This window comes from Phyllobates terribilis, unplaced genomic scaffold (genome assembly GCF_046119375.1).
Source record: "Phyllobates terribilis strain yellow unplaced genomic scaffold, ASM4611937v1 Scaffold_4__5_contigs__length_816908805, whole genome shotgun sequence".
Taxonomy (NCBI): Eukaryota; Metazoa; Chordata; class Amphibia; order Anura; family Dendrobatidae; genus Phyllobates; species Phyllobates terribilis.
Window position 1 is genome coordinate 111,694,029 of NW_027362764.1, and position 12,081 is coordinate 111,706,109.

The 12,081-nt window shown below is 39.4% G+C and overlaps 1 protein-coding gene across 2 annotated transcripts in view; it reads left to right on the top strand.

Moving 5' to 3' along the window:
- Window positions 1-12,081, top strand: part of PTPRN2 (protein tyrosine phosphatase receptor type N2) — a 1,402,724-nt gene that overhangs the window by 1,335,585 nt on the left and 55,058 nt on the right. The window lies entirely within an intron of this gene.

A 12,081-nucleotide genomic window follows, 5' to 3' on the forward strand; every position in this document is an offset into this window, starting at 1 on the left:
CTAGGATTCTCTGAAAAGCCTGGAAAATGTCCAGAATACTTATATGCACATCATCTCATTGCTCAATGCTAATGGATTTGCGAGATACTAAAATAGTTGAGATTGCTTATATCATGACCTGATTATGGATGGGATAAGGTGGCACCAAAGAGGTAGTCTATTCCCTCTAGAGAAGGGTTATTTTGCATGCATTTTGCCAGAGAACAATGCCCTAAAGAAACCGTGCCACCTGAATCTTCGATGGAGAAGCAAAAGTACAGTATATTGATAACAGATACCCTCCATGTATCAGGCAAGTAAACAATGGGGGAGATATTTCGACATAAGAATACAGATTATTACTGACTCACTATGAGAAAAGTGAAAGTGAACAACCCCTGGTAGTGCTTGTGGTAGACTTGTCCTTCACTGACCACTGTGTCTATGCCACAAAACCCATAGTTTTATTCCTTCCTTCATAATCTACTTAAAAGGGCTTGTCGGGTAAAGAGAAGTTATAAACTATTCATGGGATAGGTGATAACTTATAGATCAATGGAGGTCCGACTGCTAGGACCGACTGAGAGAACAGGGCACATTTATCCATGTTAGAATGGAGCAGGAGTGCGCATGCCCAACCGCTGTTCCATTCATTCCCTATGGGACTGATGAACGCAACAATTGTTTTTTTTCTGGTGCCCTGTAGAGAATGAGTGGTGGTCAGGCATGTGTAATCCCCTGCATTCTGATCGTTCTTTTGATTGGTCCGAACAGTCAGACACTCATCAATCTATCAGGTATCATCTATCTTGTGGATAGATGATGATTTCTCTTCATTAAACAAGCCCTTTAACACGACTAACCACATAGGTAACCATCTTCATCCTTGCAAAATGCAGAGAACTGAAGTGCTACATATCTGTAGTATTGTAGATGACATCATGAACCTGGGATATGTCACCTGTGGAGGTAGGGATGGGCCACCTAGATTATCTATGGAAAAGATAGCTTTTTACGATGTCTATAGATACTCTAGTGAAAACATACAATGGATATTCTTACCTTAGAATTTGTGCTAAATATTTTAGATCTGCGTTGTTTGATGTATCAAATGAAGACCACACATTACATTTTCTAATAGATGATTAGTGCATGCTGCTACGAGGTCCGGCTGCTGAAATCAGACGGTACTACAAATGTCCGACCTGTAGAATAGAATTGGTCCTGTCACTAAACCATCCTCCTCCGGATCAGAGTCATTAAATAAAACTCTTAGACCACCCCCAGCTTTAATCCCATTAGGCTTTTCGTAGCACTGAAAATCCTAAATCTAGGTGCAGATGTTACTTTGAAGTTACAAAGAACCTAAGAGAAAAATTCCAGTAGTTTAAGCAAATCTGGATTTGTAATATACAGTAGGCCATTTATATTCAGAATGCAAATAAGGCGAGATCCAGGTTGCCGAATGCCTTACATTCTTATAGATAATACAATATTTCACCTTACAAACTGGCTTCCATAAGAATATCTTTGTCAATAGCATTTTATAGATTAGTCCATCTTTTTAGTCCTACTGTAATTTGCCATAAACCCTTCAACAAATTCCTTGTTTCTCCCTCGTATTACTTTGTCTAAGCCTCAGGCTGGGGCTACAACAATGACTGACCGCAACACAGGTTGTGCGGGCAAAGATCGTTATGTGTAGCTACTACATTGCGGCACTATACAAGTGAATGGTTCGATTTGCAACGCGTAGGGAACCGCCGCAACAAGCTTGTTACAAAAAATCCAATTGCGTTGTTTTTTTTTACCACTTGGGTTGTTGCATTTGCGGTACCACAGGGGTCGCAATATGTATTACGCTGTGATGTATCTGCTACATAAGTGATCTTTGGCAGTGTGAGCTGTATCATGGCTAAAGTCGCTGTGTAGCCTTTGCCTTTCATGGTGGTCCTAGGTCCTAATACAAAAGCTTTACTACCCAACCACCAGACATGACATGAGCTGCTGTTTATCATTACATCATAATGTATGCAATCAGTCTATGCCAGTGTTTCCCACTAGGGCACCATGGAAATTCTTGGAGCCTGGTCAAAAAATTCCCAGAAAACAGAGGCATCAAGAACTGTCACTTTTACTGAAAGATGCTGGTATGTTGCCAGGCAAAATTGTTACCAAAGTATAGAATTGTATAATACTTTACCTCTTTCGAGCAGACTATGAGTGGAGAATGGGAGTTAGGGGTCAGACAGATGGACGTATTTCTCGTGCAAGGATCGCATGGCAATCCTCGGACTGACCGTCGGCTCTCCTGACCTGAGCGTGACAGCTACATAGAAATACATGACGCTGTCACGCTCAGGTCAGCAGAGCCAACGGTTAGTCCGTGCACTGCGATGTGATCCTCGCATGAGAAATAAGGCCAAGGGTGGAATTTTTTTTAGGGGTTACTGAAAAATTCTACTCTATATAATTATATCATTACTGTAAAATTACACTATAAAAATATTTGTATGCACATTATCATTGTGATGATACTGTATCGAAATATATTCCCATTGCCACAGGTGTAAAAAGTCCTGCCCCCCACCGTGCCGTCTGCCTTTACTAATATTTGTGACCGAATGGCTCGTGGTAAAAAGCTCAGTGTGGTCCTGTAATAGGACTTCACCGGTGTAACAAGTCAGATCATGAGATTTCTTCCCTTCCTAAATATTTAATGATCAACTGTGAATGTTATTATTGAAAAATAGAAAGAACCGCAGCAACTCAGCCATGAAGTGGAGACCAAATAACGTTACAGAGCGGGGTCACCGAGTGCTGAGGAGCAGAGGGCAGAAAAGTCACCATCACTCCATAACTGAAGAGTCCAGACCTCCTCTGAGATTAACATCGGCACAAAAACTGTGCCCCGGGAGCTTCATGGCCCTGGATTCCGCGATAGAGTAGCTGAATGCCATCTTTATGTCACCAAACACAATGCCAGTCATGGAGTGGAGCCGCTGCCACTGGACCCTGGAGCAGTGGAAACGTGTTCAATGCAGTGACGGATCACATCTCTATCTGACAACTAATGGACGAGTCTGATTTTGGCGAATGCCTGACTGCATTGTGCCAGCTGTAGAGTTTGGTGGAGGAGAATAATGCTATGAGGCTGTATTTCAGGAGTTGGCCTTGGCCCCTTAGTTCCAGCGATGAAAGATCTTAATGCTTCAACATACCAAGACATTTTGAATAATTTTGGCTTCCAACTTTGTGGGAACAGTTTGGAGAAGGCTCTTTTCTGTTCCTTATGACTGTACCCCAGCGCACAAAACAAGGTCCTTAAAAGCATGGTTGGGGGAGTTTGGTGCGAAAGAACATGACAGACTGCACAGAGCCCTGATTTCAACCATGCCCCATGGGGAATGAACTGGAACAGTGATTTTGAGGCTGGCCCGCCTGTTCAACATCAATGTCACAAACATTAATCTTGATAAATGGAAAAAATTCCCATAAACAGACATAGACATCTTCAAATATAGTGTTTCAAAAAACATCAATGATGGGTATCAGTATTCCCCTTTAATACTAAATTTTAAGTTAGAAATTAAATTGTTACATTCACAATTCAAGAAGTCGTCTGATTAACACGCAAATAAATGTCATCCTTGCATTGCTATAATAGCAGGACGAGAATGTCTGAATATCGTACATTAAATTATTTCAAGTTAGATGAGGTAATATAACTACAATGTCATGATTCTAATAGCAACAACTTCCCATTTACATCAGCTCTCTGCAAATACCTTGAAATGTGACATTACGTTACGGAGGCAAATCCACAATTAAAATGACTTCTTACAAAGCAATGATTTTAGAAGATAAGTGGCCGCAAAAAAAAGAAAAAACCTTGAAAAAAAGCATATGATTGCTTTGACATTAAGCAGGAACCATTATATTCTCCATTGTCTCACTAAAACAAGAAATATTAAATGGAACCTGTCAGTAGAATCAACCCTCCTTGGCCATCTATATGGACATGTAGGTCACAGGAAGCTGAATACAATGATACATTGATATCTGCAATCCGATGTCTTATTCCAGAGAAATACACATTTTTCTTATATGTAAATGAGCTGTTAAGATCTATGGGCTGGATATAGATTTCCCTGAGATTCTGCCTCCAGAACTTATTGTAAATGATAAGGGAGCGTTACCAGTGTGAGACATGTAGATCAGGAGAGCAGACTGTCGGTCATTACATGTCTCACACTGGTAACTCCCCCTTTCATTTAAAATAAGTTCTTCAGTCAGATTCTCAGTTTGCTTAAAGAGCAACTGTCATTTTAATTTTTATTACATAAATCAATACTACATGTGAAAATAAGCAACTTTGTAATATATCTTATCAGAAAAATGTGCTTCTTTCTTTGTCAAAATTATCAAAATTCTCAGTTCCGTGGTAAAATCTGTATTCAGTGAAGACCGACTTTCCCATTATTGAGAAAGGAGATGAAAGCTGCTACTGAGAAGATTCTATGTAGATAGGAGGGGGAGGATGAGGGACTTTAATGTCAAAGCAATTCTATGCTTTTTTCAAGTTTAGTTCTTTTTTTTTGCATCCACTTACCTTCTAATATGATTAGTATGTAAGAAGGAATATTAATCATTTTAATTGCGGATTTGCCTCTGTAACTTAATGTCACGTATCAAGGTATTTGCAGTGAGCTGATGTACATGGGAAGTTGTTGCTATTAGAACTGTGACATTATAGTGTCACATTACCTCCTGCAATGTACGATATTCAGATATTCTCTTCCTATTATTATAACACTAAAGGGGTGACATTTATTTGTGTGCTAATCAGACCACTTAATAGATTGAACTACCAGTCCTATTTCATTCGCGTCTACATAAAGAACTATTGATGAGCTTGTTATTGACTGGCCATTGATTCCTCAATTGATTTAGCTTTTGTTTTCTTCTAGGAAACCACTTGAGTCACACATTTATCTCTGATTTATCCTCTTCAAGGCTTTTATAAACCCAGTTTAACTGTATTTATTGTGACCGTGGCTGATCTCTTTATAATCGGATATTATAATAGGATTTACTCATTAATAGAATTTTCAGTAACACTTTTAAGAGCAAACTTTCAGAACACAATCACTCGTCACCTTAGAGATATCTCTCCAATAAACTGCTGTAGAACTTTTATTGCCAAAAACAAGACTCGGCTAATGTTATATCGGCCACTCAAGAGGGCCTAACCATTGATTGTTACAACACCCAGTGTCACCTGGGATCATCCTATAGAGGGTGCAGAGGTTTCAGTCACACCCAATGCCTAAAGGTGCCCAAACCTTAGAATAGAGTTGCTAAATATGGATGATGTCCACCATAATGAACTTTTGTCTGGTGAAATGATATTTTTGATTATGTGGAACAAAGTCCGACATGTCTGAAATTTACCTCCAATAGTCAGAAAACTGATGCTTCATTGTACAGAAGATCATTCTTCCATGGATGCCATATCTATAAAAGTTCTCGGAAATATCTGGCCTGCCTCACCTAGTGTCATGGAACATGTATGGCCACGACACATTACATGCAAGTTGTCTGAACCTGCCGATCTTCAGACCCTCTGATGTATATGGTGGTCTCTCAACTATCTCTCAAGAAAGCGATCGTGTAGTTCTACTTTCAACAAATGATTCATTTGTCTTCAGGATTGATAAGCCGCTGTCAGAGGAGTCTGGCAGAGATTTTATCGTCTCTCTCCATTGACAACATATGAATGAAAAGAACTCATGGGTGTTGAGGTCTAGAGAGAACCATCTTGTAGTTGGCCATATTAATGGTTAATATGGGCCAAAAATATACATGATCGTTCCAGTTTAATGGTCATCAACCAGATGACTGATTGTTCAGGCGTTGTACCTTCTTCTATCTGATGTGTATGACCACTGTAATGAGCCCAAAGACCCCGTTCTGTCAACAAAAGACACTAGCCAGGCACATATTGTAACTAGAATCAGGCTCTCAGCTCCTATATCATGGTGCTCCCAGATTACATGGCAAAAACCTGGTGACAAATTTTCTTTACATTTTTTTCAGCTGCAAAACTCCTTTAATTCTTTAAATTTCTGGACAATCCCTTTTATGAAAAGAAATATAGAAAACTCTATATTAAAGGCCATTTATTCTCTTATAAATATATGAAAACTGTCCTTCAGGTCCTCAATGCAGTTATTATAAAATGAATTGGTTTTGCAAGGAACTATTTAATCTACTAATTTCCTTAGGTTGAAATTAGGATAAGACCCAAACCCCTTGTGTATTTACACTGTTGATGAGTCAGTTTTTTTACTTAAGCTTGTAATTTTCTGATTCTAAGAACTGTTTTTTTCCAAACGAAACCTGGAGCTCTCCTGGGATATATTTATTTCTTTAGACCTTGCCTGGAGAATAAGGGATCTACGTCTTTATGAGTTACTAGTATTGGTGCTTGAGGCCACCATAGCTTTATACAATATGAAATGCAATCAATGGCTTACTCATTTATTTCTTACTAGTTGGTTACCCATGAGTGGGCAATAAATTAGATTCTTTGCATGCCGTTATTTATTTTCATGGAAAAGACCTCATTCATCAAAAATGGCAATAGATCAGAGTAAATTGATTGTCTGAGATGGTAATATATGTTTATAGATTTGACCTGTGTGTTTCTCAACTTCAGAAGATGGATGCATGATGATATTAGTAGACTTGCCTTCTTGTCGGACATGGTGTCTAGATCAGGGTCATTTATTTCTTCTGCTTTTAATTGGGTTGAGGTGGAATATTTATCTCACAGTACAATAACTGTTGGCATGGTTTTCTGCAGGGTAACCCAACCAGTCTCTCAGGTGGCTCCTCAGTTATTGGCGGGGACACTTGTGGCATGAAATTGTCACACTAGATAAGGGGAGGACCAAGTGTACGATGATGGGGAAAGGGTGGAACCCCAACAACTAGGGAAAAGGAGAGTGAAGACCCCTAGGCAGATCTTACCACACCCTGACTCCCCTACCATCCCTAAATAGGTTCCGCACCTATCGCCGAGCAGGATACCTAATCCCTGACTCTAGAGCTAGGCTCTAGGCAGGGAGGAGAAGGGGTGAGCACTAGTCAGCCCCCACTGCTACTACTTGTCCACCTTGGACAAGCGGTGGACACCGCGTTCTCCCTCCATTGCAGCCACATATGGTCACTATACCCCACAGTTCACTACATCCAGGCTTCTGCCTTATCCATTAGATCCTCATCTTCTGTACACCAATGAAGGTCCTTGGGACCGAAACGTCTGCTTACTGTACTACGTTATCATTAAACAATTATTTCTTTAAAAATCTTCAAGTCTACTTGAGTGCCAGGTTTTTGATTTAATATTACGTCGGGCTTGCAACCCTACCTGAGCACCTCACTACTCCAGGAGTGCGGTAGTTTCTCTATTTTGGATCCAGACCGACTGTCTGTCAAACCTGATACACCCGTGACAGAAAAAGAATAATCCACTTTCCTTGGAGATACACCGTGACTCGCCTTCCATTAAAAGCTTTCTTCTTTATTATTCCAATGTATAAATATTTAAAATCCAGTGATCCGAAGCATTTGACTGTTTGTGGTCTTAGCCATGACTAGTTACCGTACTTTGAATAACTAAGACCACTAGTATGGGTAAAATGTGTAGGATGGCTGCATTTTAAATGTTTGTGCAGTATGTGTCTTTATTAGAGTTGTTTCAATTTAAATCAAATTTGTGTACATTTTTTAGGAATTTCATGATCACGGCAAATTTGAACAATTAGATATTGCTGAAGATTTCATCAGCCAGATAAGGCTCCCAAAACTTAAAGCACAACCAGGGTGGGCTTCCCTATGATCACATGCTATAATATAGCTAATCAGGATTAATTATTATTGCTTGTATAAAAACAGAAGCAGGGAGTGCAGCAGTAGTTTTATGCTGATTCTGGATAGTGAGAGGATGTTACAGCTCACAGATTAGTAACAGAGATACAGAAAGCCTAAAACACTGAGGAAACTCTACAGATAGTGTGTAATAGGTCGTCAGTAAAGAATGATTGCTATCTGTATATTAATAGGCATATCTTTTGTGGTCACTTTTATATTACTAAAATTTTGCATTAAAGACTTTCAAATGAGTTGGATACTGTCCTATGATCCCTCAGAGTGTTAGTAACGTCTTTTCAGGGCAATTAGAGTATTTGTGTTTCGCCTCAAATTTAAATTTTTTGAAAAACTTTGCAAAGCTGGCAAATATGAATTTCAAAAGATTGTCTCATCTCCAGTATTTATACAGACAAAGAAGAAAGCTTTTAGTGGATTGTGAGTGCTGGAGTACCTCTATTTATTTATTTAACGGCCTTCAGTTCGATCTCAAGCCATGGCGACTTGATGGATGAACGCTCTGTAGGAAGATCGATCTTGTGCAAGCATGGATAGGTCCACCAAGGTCCTCTCCACCATTATTTTGATTGTATCAAGCCATCGGGTTGCTGGTCTTCCGCTTCCCCTTGTTCCTTCTATTCTTCCGACCATGATGTCCTTCTCCAGTGATTGCTCTCTTAGTATGATGTGTCCAAAGTAGGCATATCATAGCTTGGTGATCCTTCCATTGAGTAGCATGTCCAGCTTGATTTGTTCCAAAATTGATTTGTTTGTTCTTCTTTCCATCCATGGTACTGATAACATCCTTCTTCAGCACCACATTTCGCTTCTACTTGAAGTGAATATTCGTTCCTGGATGAGCTGGCTCTGCTCACCTCATGCACCGCCATACTCAGTCCTACATGATGGAGATTGCTCATAAAGTGGATGAGCTGAATAACATCATGTTTGGTTACTCAGGGTATAGAAGTACTACTACTTGGCACAATGGTCATAATATTACTGCCAATTTATCACTTGGTCATAACTAGAGATGAGCGAATCTTGGGATGTATTGTACTATTAATTGGTGAGGTGAGCATTTATTCTTTTCACTTCATGTTTATTATGCTTTAAGATATGAAAAGACCCCAGGACATCATGAGGAACATTTGATTCGCATTTAATAACTCCAATACAAATCTTATTTCCCCTCCAAATTCAAGCGATCTGCCAAATTTGAATCTCGGCATATTTGCTCATCACCAGTCAGAACTGAATATTATTTTGCATATTAATATTCATTGTTGCTCGTCATTATCAGTTGTATGTTCATGACCTACAAAAGGTTGGGAAACTCTAGACTGCTGGGAAGAGGAATGGTGACCCTCTTTGTTTTGACAATGTTTCTTTTCAGTAACCTGCAAGTTATGGCTGTACCCTGAGTTATCTGCATACTGTTATATCTCAGTTGCTGACTTTGTATATAGTTATAATTTACATTTTTTGCACCTAAAGCAAGGATGTCAAACTCGTACACACAGAGGGCCAAAATGAAAAACTTGGACAAAGTCATGGGCCAACCATTATACAGTATAATGGGCCCCACATAGTCCTCCATACAGAATATTGGGCCCCACATAGTCCTCCATACAGAATATTGGGCCCCACATAGTCCTCCATACAGAATAATGGGCCCCACATAGTGCACCATACAGTATAATGGTCCACACATAGTCCTCCATACAGAATAATGAGCCTCACATAGTCCTCCATACAGAATAATGGGCCCCACATAGTCATCCATACAGTGTAATGGGCCCCACATAGTCCTCCATACAGAATAATGAGCCTCACGTAGTCCTCTGTACAGAATAATGGCCCCCACATAGTGCACCATACAGTATAATGGTCCCCACATAGTCCTCTATACAGAATAAGGGGCCCCACATAGTCCTCCATACAAAATAATGAGCCTCACGTAGTCCTCCATACAGAATAATGGGCCCCACATAGTGCACCATACAGTATAATGGTCCACACATAGTCCTCCATACAGAATATTGGGCCCCACATAGTCCTCCATACAGAATATTGGGCCCCACATAGTCCTCCATACAGAATAATGGGCCCCACATAGTGCACCATACAGTATAATGGTCCACACATAGTCCTCCATACAGAATAATGAGCCTCACATAGTCCTCCATACAGAATAATGGGCCCCACATAGTCCTCCATACAGAATAATGGACACCACATAGTCCTCTATACATAATAATGACCCCACATAAGGGAGGTGGTTCTGGTGTCGCGGGCCAAATAAAACCACCGTGCTGGCCCGATTTGGCCCACGGGCCGGAGTTTGACATGTATGTCCTAATGTATTGTCTTCTTTGTATTTAAATACAGACTGATGAAGGGTTCTAGCCAACCCGAAACATTGGTAAAGCTAAATACAGTACAAACACATGTGGTATTTAAATGAGGATCAGAATATTTGCTTATTTGAGGCAAAACCCAAGTAGTTGAGGTGCTGTTCAATCTATTGCAAGTGTTTTAGGTCATGATTCCTTATAGTGATGACACAGAATCAATATTCATCCTAGATAGTAGACACTTGTTCCTCCTTATCTTTCCGCTTTTCTTGACCTATCTCAAGATTAGTGGCGTAAGAAAAAAAATAAAGCATATTGTGATAGTCTATCGGGATATGTTCATGCTACATGTGTCTATATGAGGCCACTGAATAGTTGTGATGTCAATTATGCCCTGTCGAAGGTTTTGCTAGCATGTCACAACTTTATATAATGAGAAACTGAAGTACTTAAAATGTACCCAAAGTTAAAATTAGACAAAAGTTGTAAACCAATAAAACTATACCTACACTAGCATACACGCACATAAAATGCAAAAACTGATTCAAATTTTATCTATATTGAGTCTGCCTGGTGCTTACCAAATGGTGTATTTTACTTAAAGGGGTGGTCCAGTCTTTAAAAGTTAACCTAAATGGGCCCAGAGTGGTGTAAAATTGAACAAAAAGTTATGGTCACCTATCACTCTCTGCACTCTGTGTGTCTCTCTTTTTGTTCAGACAAAATGTGAAAGCAGTAACTGATCAACTGCAGTGGTCATATAACACCCTTTGCCAGATGTTTATGCCAGGAGACTGGCAGGGGATACAGTACGTAGTAGAGAAGTGTGGTGGTGATCAGTTAGGTGAATGTAAGTTTATTTTTATTTCTTCCACTACCCTGGGCCCATTAAGGTTAACTTTTAAAGTTCTGGACCATCCCTTTAACTAATAAATGATTTTCATATCATTTTACAAAAGTCAATTAACATGAACATGGTTAAATTGATACATTTCCCAAAAACTAATACAGTGCACATATCTAATAAAAAAAAATTACGGTTCATAAAGCGTTTCGTAAACTGTGAATCCAAAACTAGCAAAATCCGCCCACTCCTCTGCATTTCCAAGATATTAGGCGATAGGTGAACTTTAATTGTGTCGCATCCTACGAAATGTTCATAGCTTTGCTGTAATTATATTTAGTTCTCATAAGCAGATGGCATATTTCCTTGTTCTGAATCATTATGTTTGCCGCATTCCAGAAAGCAGTTTTCTGACAGTAGCTGATTATCGCTAAAAGGCGACGAATGGCCTGTTTCTGATGTAACAGATAGCTAAGCTCCCTGACAGCACCGCTCAAATCAGCATCGATTCCCTCTGCTTCTGTCTAGCAGACCATGAATGGCAGGCTCGCTACGTAATGCCGGCGCTCGTCACATTTATATCATTTAAATGACAGCGTAACGACATTTCTACAAGGAAACATATGTTCTTATAGATGCTTTGTACTAAAGAACCTGAGAGTTTCACTGTGTGCCTTGTTTTGCACCGCATGGATGTATATTCATGAAATGATTATAATTTTGCATATGTATATATATATATATATATATATATATATATATATATATTTGCATAGAGCTGTAGCATTCACACTGTTATTTAGGAATATATTTCCAATGTATAGTCGGACTTTTCCACATAATGATTTTGTCCACTTGAGAAGAACAAATTTCTTGAAATTCAATCCAGGTTCGATTAGTCCAAAAACTCGGACTGAACCGTTTAGGCATGAATCAAAAGTACGCTAAAGTCTCCAATTTACGTGG